The 22110-nt window shown below is 35.8% G+C and overlaps 1 long non-coding RNA gene across 1 annotated transcript; it reads left to right on the top strand.

The window, feature by feature from the left end:
* The first annotated feature begins 252 nt into the window (after positions 1-252).
* On the top strand, positions 253-21617 carry LOC116274160. The gene is made up of 3 exons (XR_004182741.1): positions 253-2234; positions 4250-4367; positions 20690-21617. It is a non-coding gene; the product is annotated as an uncharacterized LOC116274160 (long non-coding RNA).
* Positions 21618-22110: the final 493 nt, after the last annotated feature.

Genomic DNA, 22110 nt, shown 5'->3' with positions numbered 1-22110 from the left:
TGCTGGGATTACAGATGTGAGCCACTGCACCTGGTCAAGAGTCTGTTTTGTTTTGTTTTGTTTTTTTGAGATGGAGTCTGGCTCTGTTGCCCAGACTGGAGTGCAGTGGCGCGATCTCGGCTCACTGCAAGTTCTGCCTCCCGGGTTCATGCCATTCTCCTGCCTCAGCCTCCCGAGTAGCTGGGACTACAGGCGCCCACCACCATGCCGGGCTAAGTTTTTGTATTTTTAGTAGAGACCGGGTTTCACCATGTTAGCCAGGATGGTCTTGATCGCCTGACCTCTTGATCGCCCGCCTCAGCATCCCAAAGTGCTGGGATTACAGGCATGAGCCACCATGCACATGCGAGAGTTTATTTTAAGTCAAATAAACAGCAACGAGAACAATAATTGATCACTAGCAGTTTCTTTTAATTTTTATTCCTGCTTTATAATTCTGATTTCATGAAGGCAAAGCAGGTGCCTCTGACTGACTAGGGAATCACACATAAGGAATAAGAAAAAGAGCAAGCTATTGTATCCCTACATAATAATAATAGCTTATATTTATTGACTACTTAGTCTGTGTCAGAACCTGGGGCAACACTCATAGATTATTTCATGTAATCAGCAGTGCAGTTTTAAGGGTTGTGCACCACTGCTCTTTGCATTTTACAGGTGAAGAGAGTAGGAGTAGAACTCTGAGAGGTTAAATATCTTGCTATCCTTGTAGCACTAGCAAGTCAATGGTGAAACTAAGATTCAAACTCAGGAAATCTACCCCAAAGCCTGCACTCTTACTGGCTGTATTCTTAAATATTTTCTTTATCAAGGGATTAACATAATTATAGAAGTATTTTTGGAAGATTAGTCTGGCATCTGCAAGAGAGCCTAGAGAGAGGATTATTAGTTTGGAGGTTATTTTGGTCTTTCAAAATGCCAGGAGCTTCAGGCATAAACTACAGTGGAGGTCCTAGGTGTTCAGCCTAGTGAACCAGGGTAGTGTGAGAAACATGAAGAGGTAGAGAAATTAAAAATTAGCAATTTGAGAAATTAATAGAAAAATAGACAGTATACTCGAGAAGTATTTTTCAAACTTTTTTCATCATAAAATCACCTGGGACACTTGCTAAAAATATAGAATCCTGGTCCCAACCCAAGCAGCCTGTCAGGAGATTTTCTAAGGGAATCTCTATTTTAAATAAGAGTCCTAGGTGATTCTTGTGATCAGGTAAAGTACAAAAGTCATCCTAGAATGTATCTTTTAATTTTTCCTCTACAGAAGAATTGCTTAATTACAGTGGCTTTTCTTAACTCACAGACACAATTTTCTTGTTTACAATTAGGAGCTGATGTGTAGAGTGGTTAGCACATAAGGCCATGACTGTTAAAAGCTTTTAGTCTAACTAGTAAATCATCCAGGTAATTTGAGGTGTTATTCCCATTGCATTGTTTATGGCAGCAAATCATGTTGATTTGCTGCTACCAGACACAGGTGTAAAGTCATACGCCATAATTAAACAATATGTGACTTCTGACCCAGATACCTTTTGAAGATCCCATTTTATCAGCCAAGTCAGCCAGTTTTAAAGCAGAGTGGGTTAATCACTGAGACCATTTTGTCAGCTGCTTCTGTGGAGAGTCAACCAAAATTTCTTATAGTTGGTGGGTTCAAGCTTCATAAGTTTAGCTTTAGAATTCAATTGTAAAGCTGAGCTCAGATTTTAAACAATACATATTTTGGGCTGAAAATTCTCTTCAGTGTTTGTAATAGTCTGGGGAAATGAATGTAATAACCATTTTGACAGTAAATAGTAGCATATGCAATTTTTTTTTTACATACTAATTCCTTCATCAGTTTGTATCTAATTACTAAGCACTTAGGAATAGAGGCTTCTAATTCAGAAATTGTCAAGTGAAGTATTAGGCATACTCAAGGCAGCTCACCAAAGGTGAGAAGTCCTCTTTTTTCACATATTTATAAACAAGGAAGTTAATTCTCTTTGTCTGCTTCCCAGATACTCTTAGTAATATTTAAAGAATCTCAGAGAGGCTTGCAAGGATGTTCAAAGTCCAAAGTCCTTACCCTGAAAGAGCACACATTGCTCCTTAGGAGTCCAGTATTATCTTTAATGCAGCTCTATTCCAAACGACCAGTGTCCAATTTCACGAGCCTCTTGGTTGAGGAGTTCTCTGGCTTTAGCAGTATTTCATCTATCATTGAGAATGAGATGAGAATATCTCAACGATGGCAGGTAGGATTCTCCCTATTTTTCAGGTCTCTTGTAAAACAACATGAAGAAGCCAGAGGAGAGAAGAAATCCAGATTCTAGCATAGTTTGCATTTTAATTCTTGAATCAGGGCTGGGCTTTCTTCTTCTTAAGTTAAATTACGTACCGATCTCTTTATCCTAGAGGACAAATAGGTAGGGAAAATGGACCCGGGGTGATGTCAGAGACCATCCTGAAAGTTTTAGAATCCATTAGTTTGCCCAGTTGTTGGTAATAGACTTTCATACCACTGATCCAATTCCAATCATTAGGGGACACCCAGGGATCTGTTTTTGCTCCAAATATACCAATTGAATTATATTTTCCTTATTTATTTACTCATTTATATGTATGAGCATGGACACATGGATAAAATATTTTATACTTTGCAATATAATATTTTATTTTACATTATTTTACTGCTATAATTGCTTTAGCTTTAGCCACTGGATGTTCTTGCAGTATAGCTTCTTTGTCTTTTTCACATGTCCCCTCCTTTACTTTCTGGTACCCCAGGATGCTCTAGACTCATCTTGTATATTTTCTCAAAAATGGGAAGTCATCAGCAAGTAGAGGTTTGTTGAGGCTATCATACTATGAGAGTGTGTGGAAGTGCAGATTACAAAAAGAAGTGTGCTGAGAATGAAATCTAATGCCAAGATTTCATTTTCAGCACCCTCCTTTTTATAATTCTTTAAAAAATGGTCACAAGAAAGATATTCTTAGAACAGATGGAGAAAAAAACTAGTAGGAAAACAGAAATAATCAGAAGGAGATAGAAACAAATGTAGGATACTTCCAAAAGTAGGAGATAGAACTAATATGAATTAGTTATTTGTTGATTGCTGCAAGAAGGCTTCATGAAATTCTGGGAAATACATGAGTCAGTGACACATAGATAAGCTTATTGTAGGTGACGAATTGTGGGCTCTCAAAACTCTGTGGTTCCCCTCAGAGGGCTGTAAAAGTTAAAGCAAGTTGATTGGTTTTATATTCAAGGAGAAATATTAAAGAGTTAACTAGTGAAAAATTAAGCCTGAAAAACAGAAAATAATGAATTTTCTACAAAATAAACAATTGTATAAATCAATTATTTGTATGATCAAAGGAGAGCATATCTGAAGGAAATGGACCGGGAAGAAGAATGTGCTTGATGGGGTATAGAAGTGGGGGTGTGGGGTCCTGATAGCTGGATCATGAAGTATAGAACCTGAATCTATGACTTACCTTCTCTTGGGATTTCTCATTGATTACTCCCTAATTCTATCACTTTACTAACTACAAGGAGGTCTGTTTCTACTTTAAAATATGTTCAAATATAGGTAAATGTCACTTGGAATATCCCAGAACACAACCATACTGAGGAATACAGAGGATACTAGAGCTCTTAGTAATTTGGCTTTGAAGATGCTGCTACTTTTAGCTTCAAGTTCATAAGTTCTTGATTTCCCAGCCTCTCTCCCTAGGCCTGATGCCAATTTTAATACTCACTGCCCAAGACACTTCCCATATCCCTGTGTGCCAAGTGTCTAGAATAGTGCCTGAACTATATTAAGTAATCAAGAACTATTTGTTGAATGAATGAATGTGTGAATGAATTAATTATATCCTAAGTTACATTTCAATATTTTAGAAAGATGCCATCATATAGCATCAGCATACTTGTCTTTGTTTACCATATTACAGCTCTTGGGGTTTTAGATGTTTGGTCTATTATTTTCCTGAACTTCACCCTCTCTCCTTTTTTCCTCCCTACTTACTTGTATGTCTCTCCTACTCTTGATATTGCCCTAGATCTCCTTGTAAAATATTTTGCAAAATTGTTCAGGCTTCCTGCATAACTCTGACTTGAAACATTATACTTTAAATTTTTTCATATTTCTTCTCAGTATCTTTTCTAAAATAGATCTGTGTGATAATTATTTTTGGAGGGGGTATGCTTTTCACCATAACGAGGAATAAGAAAATTTAAATGTGCTATAATTTTTTATCTCCACAGATTGTTTTGCTTATTGGTGTTGAATTTTAATTAAAAACCAAACAACTTTTCCTATTAACTTGATGCTACTTATTAATTCAAATGAAGAGACTGACTCTGGATATTGGGAAAATTTATGGTAAGTCTTTAATAATCTTTTCCCATGGTTTGTGAATTATTTACTGGAGAACATTTGTTACAGGCTTGGGCTTCTCATGGTTTTCCTTGAGTCTCACAAGTAGCTTCCTTTTGAATAGATTTAGATTCCCTAAACATTTGGTAAATGCCTAGCACATGCCAAACATGTAGGTAGATGTTAGGAACTTCATTTAATCAATGAGGAAACAGACGTAAAGTGACTCAGTGACTGTGATCCAGCAACTTTCCAATAACGATGGTCCCATAGTCAGTGAGAGAGGTAGGGTTAAAGTCTACCTCTTGGGACTCAAGTCCAGTACCTTTTCCCATTATATACTTGGTAAAAGCTGATTTTTAAAGATATATATATATATATATATATATCTTTAAAATATATGAAATATATTGGAGAGTGTTCACTTTCTTCTGGGGTCCTCATAGCTTAAATGATAATTCATGGTTTTTATTTTGTGTTCCTTTTCTCTTAGTCTGGAATCGCAAATTGACCTCAAAAGATATATTTGATCAGGATGAATTCCAAACCTGAAATTAGTTGTTCTCTGAGCTCAGAGTTTTAGATTAAACATCTCTCTCTTGATATATATATCTAGGGTAAGTTATTTAAAATTATCCTTAATATCTGGAATAAGAGTTAAAATTAAGAAAAGTAAGTCCAATAATATTTGAAGTAAGCTTTAAATTGGACTTCAGTTATTTAGAAATGTTTTAATCACTAAACCACTGATTGAAATAAAGTATACGTGATGGACATAATATTAGACCATCAAAAGTCAGGGAACATGGCCTTGATGACAAACTTAAGAGAAGCATGGGAGGGTTTGCTGCTACTGAAGATTTTAAATTTTTAAAAAAGAAAATAGTGTGGTATTTGAATGAATTCCTAAATATAAGAAGCTATAGTTTTTGTAAATATTTGAATTCCAGAAAATAAAATTCACGGCTATGTATCAGAAAGGACATTAAAAAAAATAAGATGTTTTTGACCAGTCGCAGTGGCTCAGGCCTGTAATCTCAGCACTTTGTGAGGCTGAGATAGGAGGATGGCTTGAGCCCAGGAGATCAAGACTAGCCTGGGCAACATAGTGTGACCCCCTTCTCTACAAAAGATAAAAAAATTAGTCGGCACGGTGGCATGTGTCTCTAGTCCCAGCTACCTAGGAGGCTGAGGTGGGAGGATTGCTTGAGCCAGAGAGGGAGATCAGAGCCTGAGAGACTGAGGCTGCAGTGAGCCATCATCACCCTGCTGCACTCCAGCATGGATGACAGAATGAGACCCTGTCTCAAAAAAACAAAGAACAAAAACAACCAAATGTATTTGCTAACTTGTTACAAATATAAAATGATACTTCTTTTGTAGATTGTAAAAAATCAAGTGAAACTAAAACTTTGTGCTCTTTGATCATGATTTCCATTTTCTCTGTTCTTCCCACCTGCCTCCTCAGACCCTAGTAATCACCATTCCACTCTCTACTTCTATGAGTTTGACTAAGATTCCACATTTAAGTGACATCATATCATCATATGGTTTTATATATATATATATAAAATCACGTTTTCTTTTTCCATTCATCCATTGACACTTAGGTTTATTCCATATTTTGACCCTCATAAATAATGCTACAATCACCATGGGAGTGCAGATATCTCTTCAACATACTGATTTCAATTCCTTTAGATGTACACCAAGAAGTAGGATTGCTGGGTTATATTAGATGATCCACTGCACAGCATGCAATAGTAATCTGCACAGCATGGTCACTACATAGTTAATAATAATGTATTATGTATTTCATATTATTAAAAGAGTAAATTTTAAATGTTCTCACCATAAAAAGTAAGTATGTGATGAATGTGGGATATGTTAATTACCATGATTTAATCATTCCCCAATGTGTGCATGTATCAAAACATCACATTGTACCCCATAAATATATGTATATATAATTATTTTGTCAGTTAAAAATAAAATACAAATAAAATCACTTTAAAATCAAAAAATCAATTGAAAGCATTTCTAAGTATTTGAACATGTAATTGTTGATAAAACACACAATGATTTCACTAATTCCAGCTGAGCATTTTTCCACTGAGAGATAATATATTAAGGGAGTTTAGAAATATATTTTCAGAATTCTATATACCTACCTATCTCTATCTATCTGTATATCCATTTATCACGTTTTGAAATATTTTTTAAAGTAAAAAATAATAAAATGTCTCTTGCGTACCAAATCAGCAAATTAAATTGATATAAAATTGTCTCACATATGCTTGACTTAATGTAATAAATATCATAACATATAACTTAAAACTTACCTTTCATCCCTTTCCCGTTCCTCTTTCTCCACAGGTGACCATTATTCTGAGTTTTTTAAATGCTTTATTTTTTCTAATTGAAGAAATGAAAATAGCAGTCATTCAAAATCCTATCGTATTATCTTTTGATCATCATAATAAGCAAATGCAAATAACTCTCCCTTGCTGAAACAATTAAATGATTTAAAAATATCAGTGTCAAAGCTGTTCCTTCTAAAATGTAAGGCAAATCTAATAGATTCTAAATATAAATTACAAACTCAAACGCCCTCAGGTGCCAGGCAGGAGAGATTAGAGAGCCACCTGTCAGAATAGAGCCGTTAGATTTAGTTTATCCCCAATTTGTAAAAGATAGATGCTGGTTGTCTTTTCAGAATGGCAAGAAATCGATAGACAATATTATCAAGTAGTCAGAATCTTGAAAGAAGGCAGAAATTTTAGCATCTTTATTTCTAATTTCTAAATGTTGACAAAGATTTAAAATTTTAAAAGTACTTTGTATTTTAAATTAACTCTGTTGGAAGTCCAGCATCAGCTGTTGGGACTGCTACTTTGCAATTACAGCAAAGTGGGACAGCTACAACCATCTTTCTGGTTGAGTGCACTGTCCTCTTTACCCTTGCGAAACCACTTATTTACTAAACTACATTTGCTGCTCAAGTTTGGGCTTCTTGGATGTGATAAGTTCTCCATGACCTGGCATCACTCTGCCATCCTGCCTTCAACCCTGCTGCTCCCATCAAAGTGGCTTCCTTGCAGTCATCTGTCATATTCAACATTGTTTTTCCTCCACTGCTGAGCTCATGAAGTTGGTCTATGAATGTATCATATAGTAGAAAGAAACTGGATTTGGACAAAATTCTATGCTGATAAAAAGGAGAATAAGGCCAATGCTGTGGATGTATTTATATATCTGCTGAATCTGTCATTTAGGAATTAGAAAATAGTTGCTGCATCCTTTGTTTTAAATACTGCATACTTGAAAAAAGATAAATATTTTTTCAACCTTTGATTCTTCAATTGAAAAATTTCAGCTCACAGAATCTTTCCCAAGATAGAGAATTTCTAAACCTATAATTATTTTTGTAACTTGCCTGTAAACTCTCTTTATATTTTTTATTCTTTTTGTTTCAAGTCTATAATATTTCTCATTGTTCAGAATGAAGTTGATAATATTTTAATATAAAGTAGAGTTACTGCATTCATTGCTATGTTCTGATTCATTGTTTACAGTGATTGTTTTAACCGTTTCTGAATCTGAGTTTTTGATTTGCAATGATTTTGTGAATTATTGTGACACGTTGGCCACTGTATTATACCATCATATTGAAGAGATATTAAGTCATTATTAGTCCATATTCCCATTTAAAGTGTTAAAATAGTATAAATGGCATACACTCTTCTTAATATCCTGGAATACTGAAAATGCTTTCAACCAAACATATAAGAATTTTAGAAAGCTAGACTCTGACATGAGTAATAAAACACACTAGGTCATTCAGAATAGAGATTCACTTAGTTTAAAAGTAGTTTTTATTGCTACATAATATTGTGAAGCAAACTATTCATCAGTAGCCTTAAGCATGTACTACCTGCATGAAATACAGGGACATCTGAAAGACTGGAGGAATAGGTTGGATTTCTTAGCCTCTTGTGGTTTCCTTATACTTTTTTCTGATCTTCCCATTAATAATCCATAACACCTAGCACCGGCTATCAAATATACAGAAAAAGCTTGTTGAATAAATGAATCAGTGAAGAAATTCGTGATATCCTTTCAACAAATTCTTTATTTCTCTCTCCTATCTGTCGATTCCCATTGTATACATAATATCTACACATATTACTAATGTATGGAATGTTATGTTCTTCCTTCAAATGAACACATGCCCTAATTCCTTAGTCTATTGAGATGCTTGACAGAATGTGACTTCTCTGGTCTAGACTTTTGTGGAAATATGTGTTAGCTAGATGTGCAAAACATGACATGTTTTGAAGAGTGTGCTCAAAGTAAAGAAATGTTTCAAATTCCCAAAGCACAACTTGAAGTATAGTTGTAATTGTGACTTGTTGGCAGAGGAAGGCAGAAGGAACAGTAGTTTGGCACCCAGAAAATAGAAATGCAGTGGACCATTTTCAGCTGGAAAGTCAAGGAAAGATTGGAAATCAAAGTGATCAAGTGGGTGAACTTAGAGCAAAATTTTAGGAGCATAAAGCTGGGAAGCAAAACATCTGATTTTATATCTCTTTTATCACTTGCTATGGGAAAACTTCAGTTTTAAATTTTTAATCAATGTGGTAATACTAATAGTACCTACTACTACCTAATAGTACCTAATAGCATGCTTTTTTTGAAGATTAAAGAGGCACATTATAAAATACATAATATAGTACCTGATACATACTAAGGATAATAATACTGTTTTTATTGTTATAGAAGCTATAAATCAGAGAATTGTCACATTCTAAGATGTGTAAGTCTTTTCTGAGGAACTGACATATACAGAGCAAAATCATTAGAAGCATCTTTGTACATAATGCTGTCAAATGAATATGTTTTTCATTATAGCTTTCAAGATAACATAGCTATTAAGCCTTAGATAAATTATTGTTTTTTCCTCCCTTTACCTACTCCCTCCTTCATTTTCTCCCTTCTTACTTCCCTTCCTTCCTTCCTTCCTTCCCTTGCTCCCCCCTCCCTCCCTCCCTCTCCCCTTCCCCTCTTCCCCCTTCTCCCCTACCTACCTACCTACCTACCTACTTACCTACCTACCTACCTACCAGTATTTACCACTTCACAACTATGTTCTAGAGTATCCTGGGCACTGGGAATACTATAAGCATATCTATTAATATATCTCTTTCTATATCTCTATATCTAAGTATCTATGTAGCTATCTGTATTATTTAACTACCTAGCTATGTATCTATCTACTTATCTCCAGCTTGGGCTTTATAACAAAATATCATTGACTAGATGGCTTAAAGAACAACAACAGCAACAAAAATTTCACTCAGTTCTAGAGGCTGGAAATCTAATATCAGGGTCCCAGCATGGTCAGGTTTTTATTGAGGGCCCTCTTCCCAGCTTGAAGTTGGCTACCTTCTTATACTGTATTCTCACGTGACAGAGAGAGTAAGCTCTGATGTCTCCTCCTCATCTTATAAGAACACTAATCCCATTATTCAGGCCCTACCCTCATGACCTCATCTATACCTAATTACCTCCTAAAGACCCCGCTTCCTAATATACTGGGAGTTAGGGCTTCAACATGTGAATTTCAGGGGAACACAATTCAGTTCGCAATACTATGTCAATATATTTATGAAAAGGGAGTGGCTAATTCTAATTGAATCATTGAAATTCTCATAAAAGAAAAATGTTTAAACTCAGCCTTGAGTATGTTCTCCAGGTGGTTGGATAGAATGGGGAGTAGAGAAAGAGAAAAAGGGTAGAAGATGTGGAATTACAAAACGGACAGAGATGGGAACTAACACAGTGGTATTTAGTGACATGGTTAGAAGAAAATAGCTTCACTAAAGATTCTGGACATTGCCGTGATGATCATTGTGTCTTCAGTGGGGGAGTGACACAATCAGGGTCACCGTCTGGCAGCAGCATGGAGAATGGATTAGAGATGGAATGAAGATTTTAGGAGACTACTCTGATAGTTCTAATGAAGTACACTGTGGGCAGAAGTAGTTCAGATGAAGAAGAGAGTAAATAAAAAATGACAAGATTTTATCTCCCATAAACCTACAATAATTATATATAGTCATATACTGCATATAATATATACATAATGTATAAAAATGTTTTGTTCAAAGACAGACTGCATGTGTGACAGTGGTACTGTAATATTATAGTGGAACTGAAAAATTCCTGTTGCCTAATGACATTGTAGCCGTGGTAACGTCCTAACACAAAGCATTACTCTTGTGTTTGTGATGATGCTGGTGTAAACAACCTACTGCACTGCCAGTTGTGTGAAAGTATAGCATATACAATTATGTACAGTACATAATATGTGATAATGATAATAAGAAACAAGTATGTTAATGATTTATTTACTAAACTGTAATTTTTAATTGTTATTTTATAGTGCACTTACTCCTACTTTTTTTTTTAAAAAAGCTAACTTTAAAACGAACTCAGGCAGGCCAGGAGTGGTGGCTCACACCTATCATCCCAGCACTTTGGGAAGCTGAGGCAAGTGGATCACCTGAGGTCAGGAGTTCAAGACCAGCCTGGCTAACATGGTGAAACCCTGTCTCTAAAAAAAAAAATAAAATAAAAATAAAAATAAAAAAACACACACACAAAGCAGTCTCAGGGATGTACTTTAGGAGATATCCAGAAAAAGACATGGAAGAGGACAATGTTATCGCCCCTGAAGACCATCCAATGGGACAAGATATGGAGATTCAAGACAGTGATATTGATGATCCTGACCTTGAGTAGGCCTAGTCTTTTGTGTGTGTGTGTGTGTGTATGTGTATGTGTGCGTGTGTGTTTTGAGACAAGATCTTGTACTGTTGCGCAGGCTGGAGTGCAGTGGCATGATCTAGGCTCACTGCAACCTCCCTCTCCCGGGCTCAAGCAATCCTTCCATCTCAGCCTCCCATGTGGCTGGGGCTGCAGGCACATACCACCACTCCTGGCTAATTTTTTTTGTTTCTTTTAGAGATGGGTTTTGCATGTTGCCCAGGCTGGTCTTCAACTCCTGGGCTCAAGCGATCTGCCCACCTCAACCTCCCAAAGTTCTGGGTTTACAGGCATGAACCACCATGCCTGGGCTAATGTCTGTGCTTATGTCTAGTTTTCAACAAGAAAGTTTAAAAAGTAAAAAAATAAATACATAAATAAAAATCTTATAGGAGTACAAAGAAAGAGTAACTTTGTACAGCTGTATAATGTGTTTGCATTCTAAGTGTTATTACAAAAGAGTCAAAAAGTTAAAAAAATTAAAATGTTTATAAAGTACAAAAGTTATAGCAAGCTAAGCTTATTTTATTATGGAAGAAATAATATTTTTAAAAAATGAATTCAGTGTAACTTGCATGTACAGTGTTTATAAAGTCTATAGTAGTGTTACCAAGCAAAAGGGGCTTGCTGCCTGATACACTCGAAGCCAATAGTATGACACCGAGTTTTTTAGAAAAGAAAAGCTTTTTATTGCAAGTTGACTGACAGAGACAGGAGTCCAGTTCAAATATGTCTCCGTGTGCTGACTTTAAGATAGTACTTTTATTAGAAAAGGTTTAAGGGATGAATTCTGGGATTGGTAGATTGGTGGAAAGAAAGGAGGTCTAAAACGTCCTAAGGAATGCAGTTATCTTTCATGCTACGTCATGGGTCACATGTGCAAATTCAGGGGGAGTTAGGATTAAATATGCAGTGGAAACTCAGGCTATAATGTTATCAAGCTTGTTCTGCGCAAACTCCTGTCAGCCATATTGGTTCCCATCCATTTCAGCTAGTTTTGTTATCTTCCAAGTGAAGGGAGTTTCAGCAGTTCAGCAAGTTGTTTCTTTTGTTATCTGCCATCTTTCAAACTCGAAGATTTCTGTTAGCTATTTAACTCCTTGGGGCACGGTTTCAGTAGTAGATGATAATGTCCTAGGTAGTCACATTCTCTGACCACTCACTCACCACAGAGCAATTTCCAGTCCTGCAAGCTCTATTCATGGTAAGTGCCCTGTACAGGTGTACCATTTTTTGTCTTTGATATTTTATTACTGTGCCTTTTCTATGTTAAGATATGCTGAGATACACAAATATTTACCGTTGTGTTACAATTACCTGCAGTACTCAGTATAGTAATATGCTGTATAGGATTGTAGCCTAGGAGCCATAGGGTATACCATATAGCCTAGCTGTCTTGTAGGTTATACCATCTAAGCTTGTGTAAGTATATTCCATGACTGCACAACAGCAAAATAACCTAATGACACTTTTCTCAGGATATATCCCCACTGTTAAGTGGCACATGACTTGTTTTTCAGGCTGCATTTGCCAGTGGGATGCCAAGAGATGATTTCCGGGGGCATATGCTTGCCTATATTTGGCTTGGAGGTTATTCATGATTTATGCCCTGCCACCTCCACATGGTGCTGAGTACCTCCTTTCCACACTGTTGTTCCAATAAGTGTTACCAGTGCTGCTGGGATCTCATTTCTGGCTTTAGCTGCTCTTGCTCCTTCCCTTGGTTTCATTTTTGTGGCTATTTCTGCTGGTTCTAGTCCAACACCATCATCACAGTCATTGTTTTTGCTGGTTCCACTAAGATCATGATCATGGGCAGACCCAAGACTTTTCAGGATTGCTATCTCTATTATGTTGGAAGGCTCCTGCCAGTCTGCAGCTGCTGTTGTAGCACGCTTTGCTCTTGTTTTACTATGAGCATGAAACATAGCTTGTGATGGTATGGCTTTCCAGCATTAAAGTTAAGATTTCATTCTTAACTCTGCCACTTACTAATTTTGTGACATTTTGGTTAAGTTACTCAAATTCTTTGAGTCTTAGTTTATTTATCCTTAACATTAGGATAATGCTACCTACCATAAAGTGTTGTTCTATGGATTCAATGACTTTGTATAATTAAAACACCTAACATGCTGATTCCACACCATGCAGCATAAAGTAACTACTTATTATTGTCACCTTAAACCCCATCATGAGCCCACCTGAGTCCCATTGCCACTTTCACTCTCTTCTACTTCCCAAAGCTCACTGCTGTCTTGCGTCTCAAAAACTCTTATGGATAACAGGTTAAAAATATCATTTACATAACCCCAAGTTAGAAGAATATATGGAACGTAATAGTTGCTTGATACATGCCAACTTATTTCCCATCCTTGTTCTTGGAAACTCCCATTGGGTTATTTTTCTTAGGGCCATTTCCCACAGTTTCCTTTCTTTTGTGCTCTAATCCATCTATGTGCATTCTTTTGTGGAAGCCTAAATCTTAGTGTACAAATTTACCTGGCCATGTAACTCAAATGACCAAATAGCCCAGGAGAGAGAGGGACAGAAGCCAGAAGAAGCAGAATTGGAGAAATTAAATGGGTTATATCTGCTGAACCTTGAAGCAATTAAAAAATTGTCCATTATACTATCCAAAGAGAGCAACAAGTTCAACTATGGTCTGGACATTTGTTTCAAGCAATAAAGTTAATATGCTGATTCTAGCCATAAGAAAAGTGCAGTAATGGCTGATGCTTTAAATAAAGCATTAAAGTTTTGAAGCAATATTATACTCACAGTAAAACTCTTAACTTGTGATAGCCAGCAAAGGAGCTTCACAGGGTATATTCCTCCCCATCTCAGGTGAGCGACACTTGTTCAGAGGAGATATGGCTTCTGACACCCAAATAGGCAAGAGTTCAGAGAAAAGTTCCATTTCTAATGGAGCATAGAGTAATGGTTAGAAGTATAGTCCCCCAGACCACATTCCCTGTCAGCTATACTGCTTACTAACTCTGTGACTTTGGGCAACTTATTTAACCTCTTGGTGCCTCATGTCCCCATCTGTAAGATGGGGGATGATAATGACATCAACTTCATAGGTTGTTGTGATAATTTAATAGGTAAAGAAATGTAAAATTCTACAAAAAATGCCTGGCATGTAGTTGACATTGAACAAATATTAGCTATGTTATTATTACCTTCATTGGATAGGGAAATCAAGACGAAACAGAGTTCCAAGGGTGGAGCTGATAGATTCATAGGTTGGAGGAAGAAGAAACTTCAGGGAAAATTTACATCCTGAAAACAACTACTGGGGACTTATGTCTGGCACAATGACATCAGGTTGTGACTGCACTTCTATTCCTGAATCAAGACTGGCTGAGGAATAGGGTGGATCTGATCCAGCAGAAAAATCCTCAGTGATGCCCGCTGGAGAGGCTGGAGGAGGCAGGAATTTAAACAGTGCAGAATTCTTGCTGTCATCTTGCTGGCCTCCTAGGGGACCGAGAGAGCACTTTTGTACCTCCATGCTACTGTGACTCCACGGCGCATCCTCCTGTAGGTGTACTCGAAGCTGTTCTGGATGATTAATCTGCTTGTATTGATTATTTCTAGCCTAAGCTTAAATGAAGAGCAAATATTTCTCTCAGGTTTATAGTGCTTTGTTTCTTAGGAATATTTTTGGACACTTGAACAACAAGTAAACGATATACTCTACATAAAATGGTAATGGTAAATATGCTAAATTAGGTGATACTAAGTAAACTTCTTTAGTGTAGTCTCAATACAGAGATAATAGGTAAGTTCAAAAATTTTAAATTATTATGAGTACATTTGAGATTCTGGTGCTTCTGAACTACCAGTGATGATGTCATTAAGGTACAGAATTACTTTCTCACATGGTTTGACTATTAAAAAAGTGTTTACATTAGATTGTAAGCTGGCAAATATTATCACACACATTGTTAAAATGTTTAATATTATCAAATGTCACAGAAGAACCTGGAACTGTGATGTCAAGCATTGTACCTTTTGGATTTAATTCTGTAGTTCTTCCTAACATTTACCTTGCTAACCTTTGGTGTTTATTTCGTTTTTGAGGAGGGGGGTTGTTTTGCTCTACTCTGGGTAAAACTTTTAAAATTATTTTATTTTGTATAAAATTTATGTTTGTCTTTGAAGTGCAGAATTTCTATATTGGTTTCCCTATTTGACATGTGAATTAGATCACTGGGATTTTCAATCCTGAATTTATGAAGAATCATATCTGAAATAAATTCAATGGATTATGCTAGCTAATAGAGTTCGATGTTGCGATTTATATTTCTATATACATGTTACTATATTTTCAATTATCTTTTGAATATTTAAAAAAGGTGTCCGATAGAATGTAAGAAAAATTTTAGTGTTTTTTGAAAAATAATTTTATATTTTTGCACTGTGTGCCCACTTTTTAACACAAGTTGTGTATGTTTTTTCGGAGAAATTTAAAAAATAAACTGAATATTTTGGGCTGTGGATTTTAACTTCCTTAGGAAGTGCTGTCCTCAAGGCATCTCTAGTATTTTGAAATTACTATAATTTCTCTACTATTTTGAATGACTATAATATTGGCTATAATTATGACTAAAATATTTAAACAGTAATAAATATTTTCAAATATAGATGTTGGCCATTGAAAAAATTATTGCATTATATATTTAATAAAATTTTCTCACTTTTAAAATTCATAATATTATTTTACATTTGTATATTACTCTATTTAGAGCCACAAGCCTAGCATAGAATTTGAACTCCACCACTGATGTGATCCATCTTGGAAATATTAACCTCTCGTGAACCTCAGTTTCATATTGTAAGGTTAGGATAAGAACAGTACCTGCCTCACAATTTTGTTATGAGGATTATATGATTTAATATAGGTAAGGTGATTAAAACAGTGTTTGGATCCCAGTAAGGGATATAGAATTATTTACTTTGTTATTTTTAAAACTCATTTGGGGAATATAGGAAAACGTGATATAAATCATAAACCTGCAGAGGGGATTTTCTACACAGTAGTGTTATGATAATCTCCCCTTGAAAAAGGATACTAAGATTCTCACTGTCTATGCTTAGATTTAACATCAATACAATATGAATCAGAGAAAACTTTTTATTGATCAGCATAAGATGGTTAGAAGAATGCTTTAATATCCAAGTAATAGCCGTTATGTTGAACTCTGTTCTTTAAATAAGACAAAGTAGTTGAAACAGTTGTAATTCTCTGATACTCTCATCGGTAGGCGTAGGTAAAGTAAACCAATGAGAGCTAAGCTCCCGCTCTGCTGCAGCAGAGGGAGATGAACGGACTAGTAGGAAAGGGATTGCTCATGGAGGACATGGCTTGTGGTGTTAGAGAGCAAATAAGAAGTTGGGCTGTGGTCGGGGCTGGGACTGCTGCAGTACACAGTGCAATTGTGCTTTGAGACCTAACTTGCCCTTGATCACATCTATGAGAAATAGGCCCAGAAAGAGTTACTTATGGTCCAAAGGTAGCATTAACATTCTAAACACATCCAGTCATTTCCGTTCCAAGGAAGAATGCTCAGATAGATAGTTGTGAACATCTCTTATCTTGGGATCAATAATGGAAGAATAGAGGAGCCATTTGCTTCACTTCTATTTTTTCTTTTTAAAATGCACTGTATCCAATGTGTCTGGCTTGAAGGCTATTAACTGGGTTGCATAATACTGGTGGGCTAGGGAGTTAGACAATACAGACTAGAAGTCATTGCTACAGGGTTTTTTTTCCTTTAATTTTATAAAACATATGCTAATGTGATACACATTTATCTCAAACATGTATCCCAAAACCTACTCATTATTTTATCTCCCAAGATTATTTCCTTTGTTCTTGATTAATATTATCGCTATGCACCTGCTTTTCAAGGTCATAAATCTCTGTATTCCATTCAACTTCATCCTTTTCTAACTCTTCACATAAAATTTATTAGTTGAGATTACTATGTGTCAGACACTATTCTGGGAACTAGTTGTATTTTAGTGAAAAGAAATCAACAATAAAAACATTATCTGTCCTCATGGTGTTGACAGGAGACAAGCTCACAAATAAACATATGATTTAGTGGAGGGTTATGATTTGTTATGTTTTGTCATTATTTTTATATCTTTTTATATAAAATGTGTTATATCATTTATATCATAAATAATTGTTTAGAAGTATCAGTAAAATATCTTGAACAGGAATGAAAAGATAACTTAAAATGAGTGGTATCATCAGAAAACATTATAGTGGACCAAGAAGGACCAAAAAACCCAAAAATATAATGTTGTTATTCATAGAAAATACCTTGAGCCTAGGAATATTTAATTAAGCAAACATTTTTCAGACATGCACTATGTATATTTTCATTAACTCCACAAATATTTCTTGCAAATCTTTTGGGCACTGGGACAAAATAGTAAACACCCTATATAAAGTCTTATGGAATTTACATTCTAGTGGAGAAGACAGATGAATAAGAAGATGCCACACACCTACTTCCTAACTATTCTACTTCCTAGCTCTCCCAATCTGACCCCCATTCAATAAAACCTTTCTTACCAGTGCCCTGTTGTGGCCCTTTTCAACCACAGATTATCGTATCATCTGGTCTCCACTTCATCATCTGCATTGCCATAGTTATCCTTCTAAAGCATAGAGTTCATCATTGGAGCCCTCTGATACTAACCTTTTATGACTTCCTATCATCTTCCTTATGAGTTCATTTACATTCCAGCCCTGTGATTCTCCAATCCCATTTACTGCTTTATAACCTGAGCGATATATCCTCTTAGCTGCAATTTCAGCTTTTAGCTTAAGAATCGCTCATACTTCATTGAGAAAATATAAGCAACCACATAGGAGTGTTTTCATCTTCTTACCTCCATATTGTAACCCTATTTCCATAAAATAATATGTATCATATTCTTTTTTAGTCCTTTGCAGCCTGTCAATGGCAAATATTTCCACTTGTGCTTCCCTTAATTTTCAAGACCTTTGCACTTGAAGTAATTGTATCGTAAGTTTCTTTTTTTCTAGTGGGTTATTTCCATCTGTATACAATATGCTCGTTCATTTAAAACATCTATTCCCTGATTTTCCATTATTTTCCATTTCCCTAAAAATATTACTCCATTTTTCATAATATTGTTGTCTTAACCTGCTCTCTCCATTCTTCACCTACTACTTACCAATCAACCCACTCTAATCTGGCTTCCATTTCTGCTATTCATGGAAACCTCAGTCCATCTTCTCTCTTTTCTTTTCTTCTCTCCTGCCTCACTTCCTTTCTTTGTTTTGCCAAGGACATCAATAATAACCACATTACCAAATCTAATAAACCTTTCTGTACTCATCTTACCTCACTACTCAGGAGCATTCAGTATGACTCAGCCTCCATTCCTTGAAAACTTGACTGTCTAGACTACTTCTTCCTTTCCAGTCTCCTTGTTCTGGATGATCCTTCCCCTTTACCTGAAATCATAATTATCCACACCCTCTCCCTGGGTGATTGCACTTAGTCACTGTGATTTAAATGCTAACAATTGAAAAACTAAAGAGCTCCAGACTTATACATCTACTGCTTATTGTAACTGTCCAGTTGAATGCCTAGTAGGCATTTTAAGCTTGAATTTTACAAACCAGAACTTTTGTTTTTTTTCCCACTCCCCACTTGTTCTTCAAACAGTCTTCCCCATCCCAATAAGTGGTACCACCAAGCACGCAATTATGCAAACTCCAATACCTAGAAGTTATCCATGATTTCTTTATTTTTTCCCTCACCCTCCACCCCATAGCATCCATTAGCATGTTCGAAAAATATTTTGAATCTCTCTGCTTCTTTCCATTTATACTGTTACTACCTTGTTTTAAGTCACACTCATACCTTTCCCGGACAATTGTGGCAGCTTCTTAACTGCTATCTTTGCTTCCTCTCTTATTCACGCCCATATAGCAGCCAGAGTAATCTTTATTAAAATATGCATCAGATCCTGTCACCCCCTTACTTAAAACTCTTCAATGGTTTCCCATTTCGTTGAAAATAAAGTCCAGAAACTTTTCTGCCAAGGCCCTGCATGATTTAGTTCCTGGATATCTCTTTGGAATTATTCCCTACTGTTCTTCCCTAACTGATTTCATTCTAGCCACACCGTCCTCCTTTCTGTTCCTTGAATAAGTCAAACTCTTTTCTACTTCAGAACCTTTCATTCGATTCTCCTAACACTTGGAATCCTCTTTCTCTGGCTTTTTGCATAGGAGTTTTTCTTTGACTCTCAGCTCAAATGTCATTTCCTTAGAGAAGGTTTCTTTGCCTTTTATTCAAAACAGCGTATTGGTCTTGTGAGAATCTCTATAACAAAGGTTTTTTAGGGTCAAATACATTTTGATGGTTTTATATATATTATATTGCCTTTTTGGTATTCATATGCACAGTAGCACATTATAGCTTCATTAATTCATACATTCATTCATTTAGCTAACATTTATGAACACCTGCTATGTGCCCCAAATTATTCTAGGTGCTTGATATACATCAAATAGTAAAATAGACACAATTCTTAATTTGTAAAGTTTACATTCTAGTGTATGAGACAAATAATAAACAATTAACATAATTCCAAACAAATTATGTAGTATAAAGAAGGTCATTCATACTACAGAAAAAGAGAGTTAGGTAAGTAGCATTGAGAGTGCCATGAGAGTTGGGGTATTCTGAGAATCATATTATGAAGAAACCAGCATCTGTCAAACTTATTAAACCATACAGCACACATTATAACCTTGTGAAACTAATTTTGCAAGGAACACACTTTAGGAAATTATGATAAGCCTTCCTTTCATTCTCTCCTCCCCTATATTCATGTTATAAGTAGAAGCCTGAGTTCTAGAGAAGCCATCTAATTATCACTAAGTCACAAATCCTTTCTAGGAATTTAAGATATGATGTACGCTTTACAAAGTTGATTGTGAGGATTATGATAGAAACAATCAGTTGCATATCTAGCATATTTGGCACTTGAAGCAAATTGTCTATATGACAAAATTACTTCCAGTAATAGTCATGAAATAGGACAAATAAAATAATGGTTAGAAAAATCAGCAGACTTTAAAATTTTTCTTCTATTGAATTTTGTGTATGTAATAATACCAATAAGAAGAGTAAATAAATATTACAGTACAAAAATGAGAAAGGTAATGGGTTAATACTTTTAAGTTACAATAATATTTTCTTTTTAAAAACATGCCCAAATAGGTGGTCTGTTACATATAACAATTATTAGGGATTGAATGTGTCCCCACCTGCCTCCCAGCCCCCAATTCATATGCTGAAACTCTAACTCCCATGTCACTATATTTAGAGTAAGAAAGTAATTAAGGTCAAATGAAGTCATAAGGATGGCGTTCTGATCTGATAGAATTTGTGTCTTTATAAGAAGAGACATCTTTTTTTTCCCTCTCTTTCCCCAAGGGCATATACAAAGGAAAGGCCATGTGGGGAAATAATGAGAGGACAGCCATCTGCAAGCCAAGAAGAGAATCATCACTAGAAACCAAATTGGTTGGAACCTTGATCTTGAACTTCTTGCTTCCAGAATTATGAGAAAATAAATTGTTGTTTAAGCCACACAGTCTATTATATTTAGTTAGAGCAGTCTGAGGAGACTAATACATTGATAAACTGGTCTGTTACAATAATGAATATATTGTTTATACATTATATAAACAATTATAGTTTCTGTATCAGCCTTAGATTTCGCAGATTTGTCAATAGCTTTGTCAAAGTTGATTGTCTTTATATATTCCTATTTCATGGACTATATTAGCTAGATTTGTCAATCTATCCTACCCATAAAGACTGAAGAACACTTTTTAATTCAATTTAAAATGTTTTTGTCACACAAAGCAACAATTATAAAACTAGAAAAAATTATAAATATGAATATAAATTTGAAGGAAATTACTAAAAATCCTGTTGTACTATATATTCCAGAAATTTTAAACACTGATGAAAACTTCAACTTGCACCATGGAGTAAGAGAATTGAAGTAATTCAAGTGTTGTATTTCATCTTTTCCATCACTAGGTTGTCATTTATTTCAAATTTTTTTTTTTTTTTTGTAATTTAACTTCTAAGTTCAGGGGTACATATGCAGGTTTGTTATATATGTAGACTTGTGTCATAGGGATTTGTTGTACAGATTACTTTATGACTCAGTTATTAAGTTCAGTACCTATTAGTTATTTTTTTCTCATCCTCTCTTTCCTTGCACTCTCCACCTTCTGATAGGCCCAATTGTCTGTTGTTTCCCTCTGTGTGTCCATATGTACTCATCATTTAGCACCCACTTGTAAGTGAGAACATACGATATTTGGTTTTCTGTTCCTGAATTGGTTTTCTAAGGATAATGGCCTCCAGCTCCATGATGCTCCTGCAAAGGGCATGATCTTATTCTTTCTTATGGCTGCATAGTATTCCATGGTGTATATGTACCACATTTTCTTTTTTTTTTTTTTTTTTTTTTGAGACGGAGTCTGGCTCTGTCGCCCAGGCTGGAGTGCAGTGGCCGGATCTCAGCTCACTGCAAGCTCCGCCTCCCGGGTTTACGCCATTCTCCTGCCTCAGCCTCCCGAGCAGCTGGGACTACAGGCGCCTGCCACTACGCCCGGCTAGTTTTTTGTATTTTTTAATAGAGACGGGGTTTCACCGGGTTAGCCAGGATGGTCTCGATCTCCTGACCTCGTGATCCGCCCGTCTCGGCCTCCCAAAGTGCTAGGATTACAGGCTTGAGCCACCGCGCCCGGCCCACATTTTCTTTATTCAATCTATCATTGATGGGAATTTAGGTTGATTCCATGCCTTTGCATTGTGAATAGTGCTGCAATGAACAT

Source organism: Papio anubis, chromosome 3 (assembly GCF_008728515.1).
Source record: "Papio anubis isolate 15944 chromosome 3, Panubis1.0, whole genome shotgun sequence".
NCBI classification, from domain to species: Eukaryota; Metazoa; Chordata; class Mammalia; order Primates; family Cercopithecidae; genus Papio; species Papio anubis.
The sequence above is the reverse complement of the archived record's forward strand: the minus strand, read 5'-3'. Positions and strand labels throughout refer to the sequence as shown.